Source organism: Pristiophorus japonicus, chromosome 24, assembly GCF_044704955.1.
Source record: "Pristiophorus japonicus isolate sPriJap1 chromosome 24, sPriJap1.hap1, whole genome shotgun sequence".
Taxonomy (NCBI): Eukaryota; Metazoa; Chordata; class Chondrichthyes; family Pristiophoridae; genus Pristiophorus; species Pristiophorus japonicus.
Genome location: NC_092000.1, coordinates 27,403,028 through 27,417,569, shown reverse-complemented (window position 1 = coordinate 27,417,569; position 14,542 = coordinate 27,403,028). Strand labels below are relative to the sequence as shown.

The following is a 14,542-nucleotide window of genomic DNA, read 5'->3' as shown; positions in this document are numbered from 1 at the left end:
GAGGCGGTGCGGGGTCGGGGGATGGGACGGGAGACGGTGCGGGGTCGGGGGATGGGACGGGAGGCGGTGCGGGGTCGGGGGATGGGACGGGAGGCGGTGCGGGGTCGGGGGATGGGACGGGAGGCGGTGCGGGGTCGGGGGATGGGACGGGAGGCGGTGCGGGGTCGGGGGATGGGACGGGAGGCGGTGCGGGGTCGGGGGATGGGACGGGAGGCGGTGCGGGGTCGGGGGATGGGACGGGAGACGGTGCGGGGTCGGGGGATGGGACGGGAGACGGTGCGGGGTCGGGGGATGGGACGGGAGGCGGGTCGGGGGATGGGACGGGAGACGGTGCGGGGTCGGGGGATGGGACGGGAGGCGGTGCGGGGGATGGGACGGGAGGCGGTGCGGGGTCGGGGGATGGGACGGGAGGCGGTGCGGGGGATGGGACGGGAGACGGTGCGGGGTCGGGGGATGGGACGGGAGGCGGTGCGGGGTCGGGGGATGGGACGGGAGGCGGTGCGGGGGATGGGACGGGAGGCGGTGCGGGGTCGGGGGATGGGACGGGAGGCGGTGCGGGGGATGGGACGGGAGACGGTGCGGGGTCGGGGGATGGGACGGGAGGCGGTGCGGGGTCGGGGGATGGGACGGGAGGCGGTGCGGGGGATGGGACGGGAGACGGTGCGGGGTCGGGGGATGGGACGGGAGGCGGTGCGGGGTCGGGGGATGGGACGGGAGGCGGTGCGGGGGATGGGACGGGAGGCGGTGCGGGGTCGGGGGATGGGACGGGAGGCGGTGCGGGGTCGGGGGATGGGACGGGAGGCGGTGCGGGGTCGGGGGATGGGACGGGAGACGGTGCGGGGTCGGGGGATGGGACGGGAGGCGGTGCGGGGTCGGGGGATGGGACGGGAGGCGGTGCGGGGTTGGGAGGACAATACGGGGTCGAAGCTGATCGGATAGAGTATCTGGATCCACCTTCCCCAGCTTGGCCCAGTGAGTAACTAAATTAGGCACACCTTGGTTTCATTGTTCTCGCACTTCCCCGACTGACGGGGAGAATCTGCCGGGGTTCCAGTTGCTGAATGCTATCCAGTTCCCCCCGCCCCCCTCCCGCTGCAAAGTGGAATTCCAGAGCTTGGGGCCCAGGCAGCTGAAGGCATGGCCAATGGTGGAGCAATTAAAATTGGAGATGCACAAGAGGCCAGAATTAGAGGAGTGCAGAGTGTTGTGGGGCTGGAGATTACAAGGAGGGGCGAGGCCATGGAGTGTTTTGAAAACAAGGATGAGAGTTTTAAAATTGAGGCGTTGCCGGATGGGGGGTCAATGTAGGTCGGCGAGCACCAGGGTGATGAGCAGGACTTGGTGCGAGTTGGGATACAGGCAGCAGAGTTTTGGGTGAGCTCAAGTTACGGAGGGTGTAAGATGGGAGGCCAGCCAGGAGTGTGTTGGAATTGTTAAGCCAAGAGGTAACAAAGGCACGGACGAGGGTTTCAGCAGCGGATGAGCTGAGGCAGAGGCAGAGACGGGTGATGTTACGGAGGTGGAAATGGGCGGTCTTAGTTATGCTGCGGATATGTGATCGGAAGGTCATCTCAGGGTCAAATACGACAGGAAGGTTGTGAGCAGTGTGGTTCAGTCTCACAGTGACCAATAAGAAGAATGATGTCGGTGGTTAGGGAACGGAGTTTGTGGCAGGGACCGAAAACAATGGCTTCGGTCTTCCCACTATTCAGTTGGAGGAAATTTTTGCGTGTCCAGTACTGGTTTCGGACAAGCAGCCTGACAATGTAGTGATGGTGGAGGGGTCGAGAGATGTGGTGGTGAGGTAGGGCTGGGTGTCATCAGTGTACATGTGGAAACTGATTCCGTGTTTTCAGATGATGTCGCCGAGGGACAACATGTAGATGAGAAATAGGAGGGGCCAAGGATAGATCCTTGGGGGACACCAGAGGTAACGATGCGGGGGCGGGTAGAGAAGCCGTTTCTCTCTGATTCTCTGGCTACGACTGGATAGAAAGAATGGAACCAGGCGAGTGCAGTCCCACCCAGCTGGAAAATGGAGGAGATGCTTTGAAGGAGGATGGTGTGGTGAACCGTGTCAAAGGCTGCAGACAGGTCGAGAAGGACAAGGTGGGATAGTTTGCCACTGTCACAGTCACACAAAACTGCATCTCCCCACTGTGCGATCCCAAGAGTGCTGATAAACTCTCACCTAGATTTCCAGTCTTCATCTGTGAGCCGAGATAGAAACATAGAAAATAAGTGCATGCACCACCATTCAATATGATCATGACTGATCATGTAACTTTAGTACCCCATTCCTGCTTTCTCTCCATACCCCTTGATCCCTTTAGCCACAAGGGCCACATCTAACTCCTTTTTGAATATATCTAACGAACTGACCTCAACAACTTTCTGTGGTAGAGAATTCCACATGTTCACAATTCTCTGAGTGAAGGAGTTTCTCCTCATCTCGGTCCTAAATGGCTTACCCCTTATCCTTAGACTGTGACCCCTGGTTCTGTACTTCCCCAACATCGGGAACATACTTCCTGCATCTAACATGTCCAATCCCATCAGAATTTTATATGTTTCTATGAGATCCCCTCTCATTCTTCTAAATTCCAGTGAATATAAGCCGAGTCGATCCAGTCTTTCTTCATATGTCAGTCCTGCCATCCCTGGAATCAGTCTGGTGAACCTTCGCTGCACTCCCTCAATAGCAAGAATGTCCTTCCTCAGATTAGGAGACCAAAATTGTACACAACATTCAATGTGTGGTCTCTGCAAGGCCCTGTACAACTGCAGTAAGACCTCCCTGCTCCTATACTCAAATCCTCTCACGATGAAAGCCAACATGCCATTTGCCTTCTTCACCGCCTGCTGTACCTGCATGCCAACCTTCAATGACTGATGTACCATGACACCCAGGTCTCGTTGCACCTCCCCTTTTCCTAATCTGTCACCATTCAGATAATATTCTGCCTTCCTGTTTTTGCCACCAAAGTGGGTAACCTCACATTTATCCACATTATACTGCATCTTCCATGCATTTGCCCATTCACCTAACCTGTCTAAGTCAGCCTGCAGCCTCTTAGAATCCTCCTCACAGCTCACACTGCCACCCAGCTTAGTGTCATCTGCAAACTTGGAGATATTACCTTCAATTCCTTCGTCTAAATCATTAATGTATATTGTAAAAAGCTGGGGTCCCAGCACTGAACCTTGCAGTACCACACTAGTCACTGCCTGCCATTCTGAAAAGGAGCCGTTTATTCCTACTCTTTGCTTCCTCTGCCAACCAGTTCTCTATCCACGTCAATACATTACCCCCAATACCATGTGCTTTAATTTTGCACACTAACCTTTTGTGTGGGACCTTGTCAAAAGCCTTTTGAAAGTCCAAATACACCACATCCACTGGTTCTCCCTTGTCCACTCTACTAGTTACATCCTCAAAAAATTCCAGAAGATTTGTCAAGCATGATGTACCTGCCCTGGGATACATCAGCTGAGGCCATTAGTAGCGATCCTGTTGCCCCCTTGATGGAAATGACCTTGGCACGAACCGCACCTGTCCTACCCTGGCTGGCACAGCTATGATGGGGTAGTGTATTCACGGTCTGTCCCATGGGGGGATACCGCCATATCCGCTTCAGGGCCGGGGGAAGGGCGGGAATACAATGAACACAGTAAATGCATAACCTGACCTGTGCTGTACCTGCCCTGGGAGTGTTCGATGGGACAGTGTAGAGGGAGCTTTGCTCTGCATCTAACCCGTGTTGTACCTGCCCTGGGAGTGTTCGATGGGACAGTGTAGAGGGAGCTTTGCTCTGCATCTAACCCGTGTTGTACCTGCCCTGGGAGTGTTCGATGGGAGAGTGTAGAGGGAGCTTTGCTCTGCATCTAATCCCGTGCTGTACCTGCCCTGGGAGTGTTTGATGGGACAGTGTAGAGGGAGCTTTACTCTGTATCTAACCCGTGCTGTACCTGCCCTGGGAATGTTCGATGGGACAGTGTAGAGGGAGCTTTACTCTGCATCTAACCCGTGCTGTACCTGCCCTGGGAGTGTTTGATGGGACAGTGTAGAGGGAGCTTTACTCTATATCTAACCCGTGCTTTAACTGCCCTGGGAGTGTTTGATGGAAACAGTTTGGAGGGAGCTTTACTGTGTATCTAACCCATGCTGTACCTGCCCTGTGAGTACTTGATGGGAACAGTGTAGAGGGAGCTTTATTCTGTATCTAACCCGTGCTTTAACTGCCCTGGCAGTGTTTGATGGAAACAGTGTAGAGGGAGCTTTACTGTGTATCTAACCCGTGCTGTACCTGCCCTGGGAGTGTTTGATCATAGAAATTTACAGCATGGGAGGAGGCCATTCAACCCATCGTGTCCATGCCGGGCCGACAAGAGCTATCCTGAATAATCCCACTTCCCAGCTCTTGGTCTGTTGCCCTGTACCTTTTAAATGTGGTGAGGGTGTCTGCCTCTACCACCCTTTCAGGCAGTGAGTTCCAGACCCCCACCACCCTCTGGGTGAAAACATTTCCCCTCTAAACCTCTGACTCATTACTTTAAATCTATGTCCCCTGGTTGTTGACTAATCTGCTAAGCGAAATAGGTCTGTCCTATTCAATCTATCTAGGCCCCTCATAATTGTATACACCTCAATAAGGTCTCCCCTCAGCCTCCTGTTCAAAAGAACACAAACTCAGCCGATCCAATCTTTCTTCATAGATAAAATTCTCCAGTCCAGACAACATCCTCGTAAATCTCCTCTGTACCCTCTCTAGTGCAATCATATCTTTCCTGTAATGTGGTGACCAGAACTGCACGCAGGACTCCAGCTGTGGCCTAACTAGTGTTTTATACAGTTCAAGCATAACCTACTTGCTCGTGTATTCTATGCCTCGGCTAATAAAGGCAAGTATTCCGTATGCCTTCTTAACCACCTTATCTACCTGGCCTGCTACCTTCAGGGATCTGTGGACATGCACTCCAAGGTCCCTCAATGTCCTACCATTTAATGTGTATTCCCTTGCCTTGTTAGCCCTCCCCAAATGCATTACCTCACACTTCTCCGGATTGAATTCCATTTGCCACTGTTCTGCCCACCTGACCAGTCCATTGGTACCTTCCTACAGTCCCCAGCTTTCTTCTTCATTATCAACCACATGGCTAATTTTTGTATCATCTGGGACAGTGTCCAGGGAGCTTTACTCTGTATCAAACTCGTGCTGTACCTGCCCTGGGATAATTTGTTGGAGCAGTGTAGAGGGAGCTTTACTCAGAATCTGACCTGTGCTGTACCTGCCCTGGGAGTGTTTGATGGGTCAGTGTAGAGGGAGCTTTACTCTGTATCTAACCCGTGCTGTACCTGCCCTGGGAGTGTTTGATGGGACAGTGTAGAGGGAGCTTTACTCTGTATCTAACCCGTGCTGTACCTGCCCTGGGAGTGTTTGATGGGACAGTGTAGAGGGAGCTTTACTCTGTATCTAACCCGTGCTGTACCTGCCCTGGGAGTGTTTGATGGGTCAGTGTAGAGGGAGCTTTACTCTGTATCTAACCCGTGCTGTAGCTGTGATTGCAGCCCAGGATCTACACAGGAGCCTGTTCAGCAGTGGGTGACTGGGTAGCTGAGGTATCCAGTAAATGTATCCACGGCTTCAATTACCCTCGGCTTTGGAGCCAGATAAGGAGATGTCATCTGTGCCCAAATACTTTGGAAGCAAACACAGGAGGTGTGCCTGGCACCAGTATGGCTGTGATTTTGCTCATCGGCTGAAAAACAATGAAGAAATAGTCATTGTTTAAAGAATGTAGGCACACCATGGTCTGCACATAGTGTCGGACTATCAGTGAAAGAGTTTGATGATCTACCGAATGAACAAATGTGAATCATCCATCCAGCGACGCATAGAGGTTTCTTTTGTGCTGTGTGTGACACAGACATGTTCCTCGTACAAGAGTTACTGCCTCTGAACTGGACCGTCTTGCTCTCCTGCATTTTTATTAAGTAATTGGGAGTGGTTAGTGCAGCAGTATCTTGGAGTTAATCAGCACACGCCAGCCTTAGCTTCGAGCCAATGTGGTGGCTTCATTACAAACAGACACTATTGTCTTTGTTAGTGTGAAATCGACTGAAGGCAGAACAATAATGCAGACACTGCTGCTTTGTCTTGCGCGGGTCAACGTGATCATGCTTGACATTTTTACACACAATCCAACTAGGTTTGGCTACCTAAATGTAGCTCTTTTGATAAACGCATGACCCGGACTTGGGTGCATAGGGCATAATTTCAAAGTTTGCAGATGGCACGAAACTTCGAAATGTAGTTAACAACAACAACAACTTGTTTTTATATAGCGGCTTTAACGTAGTGAAATAATATGATAATGAGGGGGCTCGACAAGGTGGATGCAGAGAGGATATTTCCATTCATAAGGGAAACTAAAACTAGGAGACATACTCTTAGAATAGGGGCCGCCCATTTAAAACTGAGATGAGGAGGAATTTCTTCTCTCAGAGGGTTGTAAATCTGAGATCTTGGCCTCAACTCCACTTCCCTGCCCGCTCCCCATAACCCTTGACTCCCTTATCATTCAAAAATCTGTCCATCTCCACCTTAAATATATTCCTCGACCCAGCCTCCACAGCTCTCTGGGGTAGAGAATTCCAAAGATTCACGAACCTCGCAGAGAAGAAAGTCTTCTTCATTTCCGTTTTAAATGGGCGACCCCTTATACTGAAACTATGCCCCCTAGTTCTAGATTTACCCTCATTAAGATCATCTCTCATTCTACTAAACTCCAATGAACATAGGCCCAACCTGCTCAACCTTTCTTCACAAGACAATCCCTTCATAAGAACACAAGAAATAGGAGCAGGAGTAGGCTGTACGGCCCCTTGAGCCTCGTCCGACATTTAATACGATCATGGCTGATCCGATCATGGACTCAGGTCCACTTCCCTCCCGCTCCCCATAACTCCTTATTCCCTTATCATTTAAGAAACTGTCCATTTTTGTCTTAAATTTATTCAATGTCCCAGCTTTCACAGTTCTATGAGGCAGTGAATTCAACAGATCCACAACCCTCTGAAAGAAGAAATTTCTCCTCATCTCTGTTTTAAATGGGCAGCCCCTTATTCTAAGATCATGCCCTCTAGTTCTAGTCTCCCCCATCAGTGGAAACATCCTCTCTGCATCCACCTTGTCAAGCCCCCTCATAATCTTATACATTTTGTTAAGATTACCTCTCATTTTTCTGAATTCCAATGAGTAGAGGCCCAACCTACTCAACCTTTCCTCATAAGTCAACCCCCTCATCTCCGGAATCAACCTAGTGAACCTTCTCTGAACTGTCTCCAAAGCAAGTATATCCTTTCGTAAATATGGAAACCAAAACTGCCCGCAATATTCTAGGTGTGGCCTCACCAATACCCTGTACAACTGTAGCAAGACTTCCCTGCTTTTATACTCCATCTCCTTTGCAATAAAGGCCAAGATTCCATTGGCCTTCCTGATCACTTGCTGTACCTGCATACTAACCTTTTGTGTTTCATGCACAAGTACCCCCAGGTCCCGCTGTACTGCAGCACTTTGCAAACTTTCTCCATTTAAATAATAACTTGCTCTTTGATTTTTTCTGCCAAAGTGCATGACCTCACACTTTCCAACATTATACTCCATCTGCCAAATTTTTGCCCACTCACTTAGCCTGTCTATGTCCTTTTGCAGATTTTTTGTGTCCGCCTCACACATTGCTTTTTGTCCCATCTTTGTATCGTCAGCAAACTTGGCTACGTTACACTCAGTCCCATCCCCCATGTCGTTAATATAAATAGTTGGGGTCCCAGCACTGATCCCTGCAGCACCCCACTGGTTACTGATTGCCAACCCGAGAATGAACCATCTATCCCTACTCTCTGTTTTCTGTTAGTTAGCCAATCCTCTATCCATGCTAATATATTACCCCCAACCCCGTGAACTTTTATCTTGTGCAGTAACCTTTTATGTGGCACCTTGTCAAATGCCTTCTGGCAGTCCAAATATACCACATCCACTGGTTCCCCTTTATCCAAGCTGTTCGTTACATCCTCAAAAAATTCTAGCAAATTTATCAAACATGACTTCCCCTTCATAAATCCATGCTGTCTCTGCCTGTCCAAATTTTGCTTTTCCAAATGTCCTGCTACTGCTTCTTTAATAATGGACTCCAACATCTTCCCAACCACAGATGTTAGGCTAACTGGTCTATAGTCTTTTTGTCTGCCTCCTTTTTTAAATAGGGGGTTACATTTGCAGTTTCCCAATCTGCTGGGACCTCCCCAGAATCCAGGGAATTTTGGTAAATTACAACGAATGCATCCACTATCCCTGCCACTACTTCTCTTAAGACCCTAGGATGCAAGCCATCAGGTCCAGGGGATTTATCTGCCTTTAGTCCCATTATCTGACTGAGTACCACCTCCTTAGTGATTGTGTTAAGTTCCTCCCCTAACCTATAGCTCCTTGACTATCCACTGTTGGAATATTGTTAGTGTCCTCTACCGTAAAGACTGATACAAAATATTTGTTCAGAGTTTCTGCCATCTCCATGTTCCCCATTACTAATTCCCCGGCCTCGTCCTCTAAGGGACAAGCATTTGCTCTAGCCACTCTTTTCCTTTTTATATACCTATAGAAACTCTTGCTATCTGTTTTTATATTTCATTCAATTTTACTTTCATAGTCTAACTTCCCTTTCTTAATCATTTTTTAGTCATTCTTTGTTGGCTTTTAAACGCTTCCCAATCTTCTGTCTTCCCACTAGTTTTGCCCTTGTTTTTAATTGGATACCGTCTTTTATTTCCTTAGTTAGCCACGGATGGCTATCTTTTCTCTTACACCCTTTCCTCCTCACTGGAATCTATTTTTCTTGAGAGTTGTGAAATATCTCCTTCAATGTACACCGCTGTTCATCAACCGTCCTACACTTTAATCTATTTTCCCAGTCCACTTTACCCAACTCTGCCCTCATATCTTCATAGTCTCCTTTATTTCAGCTTAGTACACTGGTTAGAGATCCAACTTTCTCACCCTCCATCTGAATTTAAAATTCAATCATGCTATGATCACTCATTCCAAAGGGATCCTTTACTAGGAGATTGTTTATTAATCCTGTCTCATTACACAGGACCAGATCTAAGATCTGCCCCCTGGTTGATTCTGTTACATACTGCTCAAGGAATCCATCCCTTATGCACTCTATGAACTTTTCCTCAAGGCTACCCTGACCAATTTGATTTACCCAATCAATGTGGAGGTTAGAATCATCTCAGGAATCAACCTCATGAACCTTCTCTGAGCTGCCTCCAATGCAAATATATCCCTGCTTAAATTCGGAGACCAAAACTGTACACAGTACTCCAGGTGTAGTCTCACTAACGCCCTGTAGCAGGACTTCCCTACTTTTATACTCCATCCCATTATTAATTCTCCAGTCTCATCCTCTAAGGACCAATGTTTACTTTAGCTACGCGATTTCCTTTTATATACCTGTAGAAGCTCTTACTGTCTGCTTTTATATTTCTTGCTAGTTTACTCTCATATGCTCTCTTCTCTCTATCATTTTTTTAGTCGTCTTTTGCTGGTTTCTAAAAATTTCCCAATTCTCTGGCCTTCCACTGTTCTTCGCAACATTGTATGCCTTTGTTTTCAATTTGATAACATCCTTTACTTCCTTAGTTAGCCAGGGATGGTTCATCTTTTTTTTTAGAGTCTTTCTTTCTCACTGGAATATATCTTTGCTGAGAGTTATGAAATATCTCCTTAAATGTTTGCCATTGCTGTTCTACAGTCTTACCCTTTTAATATATTTTCCCAGTCCACTTTAACCAACTCTGCCTTCATACCTTTGTAATTACCTTTATTTAAGTTCAGGACACTAGCTTGAGGCCAAGCTTTCTCACCCTCAAACTGAATTTGAAATTCTACCATGCTATGATCACTCTTCCTATGAGAATCCTTCACTACGAGATCATTAAATAATCCAGACTCATTAAACATTACCAGATCCAAAATAGTCTGCTCCCTGGTTGGTTCCACAACGTATTATTCCAAGAAACCATCCCACATATACTCTATGAACTCAAGGCTACCTTTGCCAACTTGATTTGTCCAATCAATATGAAGATATAAATTGCCCATGATTATTGCTGTACCTTTCTTACAAGCCTCGATTATTTCTTGATTTATACTCTGTCCTACAGTGTGGCTACTGTTTGAGGGCCTGGAGACCACTTCCACTAGTGACTTATTTTCATTATTTCTTACCTCCACTGATTCTACATCTTGATCTTCCGATCATTTCTCATTACTGCACTGATCTCATCCTTTATTAACTGAGCTACCCCACCTCCTTTTCCTTTCTACCTATCCTTCTGAAATGGCAAATATCCCTGAATATTCAGTTCCCAGCCTTGGTCACCTTGCAACCACGTCTCTGTAATGGCTATCAGATCATACCCCTTTATTTCTATTTGTGCCGTCAACTCATCTATCTTGTTACAAATGTTGCATGCATTCAGATAAAGAATCTTTAATTTTGTCTTATGTTTATATGCTCTGTCCCTTGCTGTTACACTCGGGTTATCATTACCCCTATTGCTACCCTGCACTTTTGCCTTCTCCTTTCTCTTTTTAAATTTCCGCTCACCGGATCCCTCCCCTCCACTATTTAGTTTAAAGCCCTTTCTACAGCCCTAGTTATTTGATTCCAGGACACTGGCCCCAGCCTGGTTCGAGTGAAGCCCGTCCTGATAGAACAGCTCCCTCCTATCCCAGTACTGGTGCCAGTGCCCCATGAATTGAAACCCATTTCTCCCACACCAGTCTTTGAGCCTTGAATGTTGGCCTTTGAATGATCGCAGGAGGGCTGAAATACAAAGGGATGGAAGTTATGCTACAGCTGTGCAGAGCTCTGGAGACACCTGATAGGTCCTTACTGTACAGTATAAATGCACACGAGGCCCATGCTTGAGAGGTCAGTCTGTGACCTGTCCTTTATTCCTTAGCACTCCAAGTGATGAAGGTGGGTGGAGCTTCCCCTTTTGTACCTGAAGGCCCAGGTTTGGAGTGTCTCCCACCTAGTGGTCAGTGTTCTCACAGCGTACAACTTAGGTCAGTTTATACATGGGTTACAATGCTGGTTGAATACATGACATCACCCCTACGTGGAGTACTACATTTAATTCAGGTCACCACACCTCAGGAAGGATATATTACCCTTGGAGTGGGAGCAGCGCAGATTCAGCAGAATGGTACCGGGGCTAAAAGGGTTAAATTATGAGGACAGGTTACATAGACGAGGCTCGAGTATAGAAGATTAAGGGTGATCTAATTGAGCTGTTAAAGATGATCAAAGGATTTAACAGGGTAGGTCGAGAGAAACTATTTCCTCTGGTGGGGAGAGTCAAGAACAAGGGGACATAACCTTAAAATTAGAGCCAGGCCATTCAGGGGTGAGATCAGGAAGCACTTCTTCACACAAAGCGTAGTGGGAATCTGGAACTCTTCCCCCCCCCCCACCCCCACCAAAAAAAGCTGTTGAGACGAGGGGTCAATTGAAAATTTCAAAACCGAGTTTGCTAGATTTTTGCTAGGTAAGGGTATTAAGGGTTCTAGAACTATGGCGGGTAAATGGAGTTAAGATATAGATGAGGCATCATCTAATTGAATGGTGGAACAGGCTCGAGGGGCTCAATGACCTACTCCCATTTATGTTCGTCCTAGAAGGCTGTTAAATAAGCATACGATACCCTTGGCTTAATAAACAGAGGCATAGAGTGCAAAAGCAAGGAAGTTATGCTAAACCTTTATAAATCACTGGGTAGGCCCCACCTGGGCACCGCACTTTAGGCAGGGTGTCAAGGCCTTCGAGCGGGTGCAGAGGAGATTTCCTAGAATGATACCAGGGATGAGGGACTTCAGTTACTTGGAAAGACTGGAGAAGCTGGGGTTGTTCTCCATGAAGCAGAGAAAGTTAAGGGGAGATTTAATAGAGCTGTTCAAAATTATGAACGGTTTCTTATCGAATAAATATTGAGAAACTGTTTCCAGTGGAAGGACACAGATTTAAGGAACTTGGCTAAAGAACCAGGGGCAACACGAGAACATTTTTTACGCAATGGGTTGTTAGGATCTGGAACACGATGCCTGAAAGGGCGGTGGACTCAGATTCAATAGTGATTTTCAAAAGGGAATTGGATCGATACTTGAAGAGGAAAGTTTTGCAAGGGCTATGGGAAAAGGGCAAGGGAGTGGGACTAATTATCCAGATCTTTCAGAGAACCAGCACAGGCACATTGGGCCGAAAACCTCCTTCGTGCTGTATCATTCTATCAATGCACGCTGTTCTGCAGAGCAGGAGCCGGAGCAAGTTCATTCAGACTCCTGTCCCCGAGAACTCGGGATCAAATTCGGCCTACACCAGGGCTGACCGTCTCTTGGGTCCGTTGCGTTTACAAGAACGTAGGACGAGGGTCCAGGTCCACAGAGCGGTCCCTGATACAGAACTCCCACAATAACGCTCTGAAATCACATTACACCTTGTGTGGGAAATGGAAATTCTCAGCTCCGGCAGCATGTGGTGTGCTTTTCAGCTTTTCTCTGTATCTAACCCGTGCTGTACCTGCCCTGGGAGTGTTTGACAGGACAGTGTAGAGGGAGCTTTACTCTGTATCTAACCCGTGCTGTACCTGCCCTGTGAGTGTTTGACAGGACAGTGTAGAGGGAGCTTTACTCTGTATCTAACCTGTGCTGTACCTGCCCTGGGAGTGTTTGACAGGACAGTGTAGAGGGAGCTTTACTCTGTATCTAACCCCGTGCTGTACCTGCCCTGTGAGTGTTTGACAGGACAGTGTAGAGGGAGCTTTACTCTGTATCTAACCTGTGCTGTACCTGCCCTGGGAGTGTTTGATGGGACAGTGTAGAGGGAGCTTTACTCTTTATCTAACCCGTGCTGTACCTGCCCTGGGAGTGTTTAGAAACATAGAAACATAGAAACATAGAAAATAGGTGCAGGAGTAGGCCATTCGGCCCTTCTAGCCTGCACCGCCATTCAATGAGTTCATGGCTGAACATTCAACTTCAGTACCCCATTCCTGCTTTCTCGCCATACCCCTTGATCCCCCTAGCAGTAAGGACCTCATCTAACTCCTTTTTGAATATATTTAGTGAATTGGCCTCAACAACTTTCTGTGGTAGAGAATTCCACAGGTTCACCACTCTCTGGGTGAAGAAGTTCCTCCGCATCTCGGTCCTAAATGGCTTACCCCTTATCCTTAGACTGTGACCCCTGGTTCTGGACTTCCCCAACATTGGGAACATTCTTCCTGCATCTAACCTGTCTAACCCCGTCAGAATTTTATATGTTTCTATGAGGTCCCCTCTCATTCTTCTGAACTCCAGTGAATACAAGCCCAGTTGATCCAGTCTTTCTTGATAGGTCAGTCCCGCCATCCCGGGAATCAGTCTGGTGAACCTTCGCTGCACTCCCTCAATAGCAAGAATGTCCTTCCTCAGGCTAGGAGACCAAAACTGTACACAATACTCCAGGTGTGGCCTCACCAATGCCCTGTACAACTGTAGCAACACCTCCCTGCCCCTGTACTCAAATCCCCTTGCTATGAAGGCCAACATGCCATTTGCTTTCTTAACCGCCTGCTGCACCTGCATGCCAACCTTCAATGACTGATGTACCATGACACCCAGGTCTCTTTGCACCTCCCCTTTTCCTAATCTGTCACCATTCAGATAATAGTCTGTCTCTCTGTTTTTACCACCAAAGTGGATAACCTCACATTTATCCACATTATACTTCATCTGCCATGCATTTGCCCACTCACCTAACCTATCCAAGTCGCTCTGCAGCCTCACAGCATCCTCCTCGCAGCTCACACTGCCACCCAACTTAGTGTCATCCGCAAACTTGGAGATACTACACTCAATCCCCTCATCTAAATCATTAATGTACAGTGTAAACAGCTGGGGCCCCAGCACAGAACCCTGCGGTACCCCACTAGTCACTGCCTGCCAGAAGATTTGTCAAGCATGATTTCCCTTTCACAAATCCATGCTGACTTGGACCTATCATGTCACCTCTTTCCAAATGCACTGCTATGACATCCTTAATAGGGACAGTGTAGAGGAAGCTTTACTCTGTATCTAACCCGTGCTGTACCTGCCCTGGGAGTGTTTGATGGGTCAGTATGGAGCCTGATTTCTGTCCTTTATTACATATAACCATCATGTCAATGACACTAACTCCTGGTTGGCTTTACCCATCGCTCCTGCTGGGAGTTAACATTGACCCTTGTGTCTCTGTCTCATTCTCTCATAAGGCTTCCTTTCTCTATCACACTCTCTTTTTCTGTGTCTCTCTCCCTGTCTGTTTCTCTCTCTCTCTGTTTCTGAAATACAATGTGTGTCTCTCTCCCTCCCTATCTCTGTTGATTTCTCTCACACATTGTCTCTGCCGCTCTGCATGTGTCTCTCTCCCGCTGAGATTTGTAGACAGCCTG

The 14,542-nt window shown here is 47.9% G+C and overlaps 1 protein-coding gene across 3 annotated transcripts in view; it reads left to right on the top strand.

Moving 5' to 3' along the window:
* The window catches only part of gmip (GEM interacting protein), a 152,983-nt gene that overhangs the window by 80,176 nt on the left and 58,265 nt on the right, over nucleotides 1-14,542 (top strand). The gene's annotated exons all lie outside the window — the stretch shown is intronic.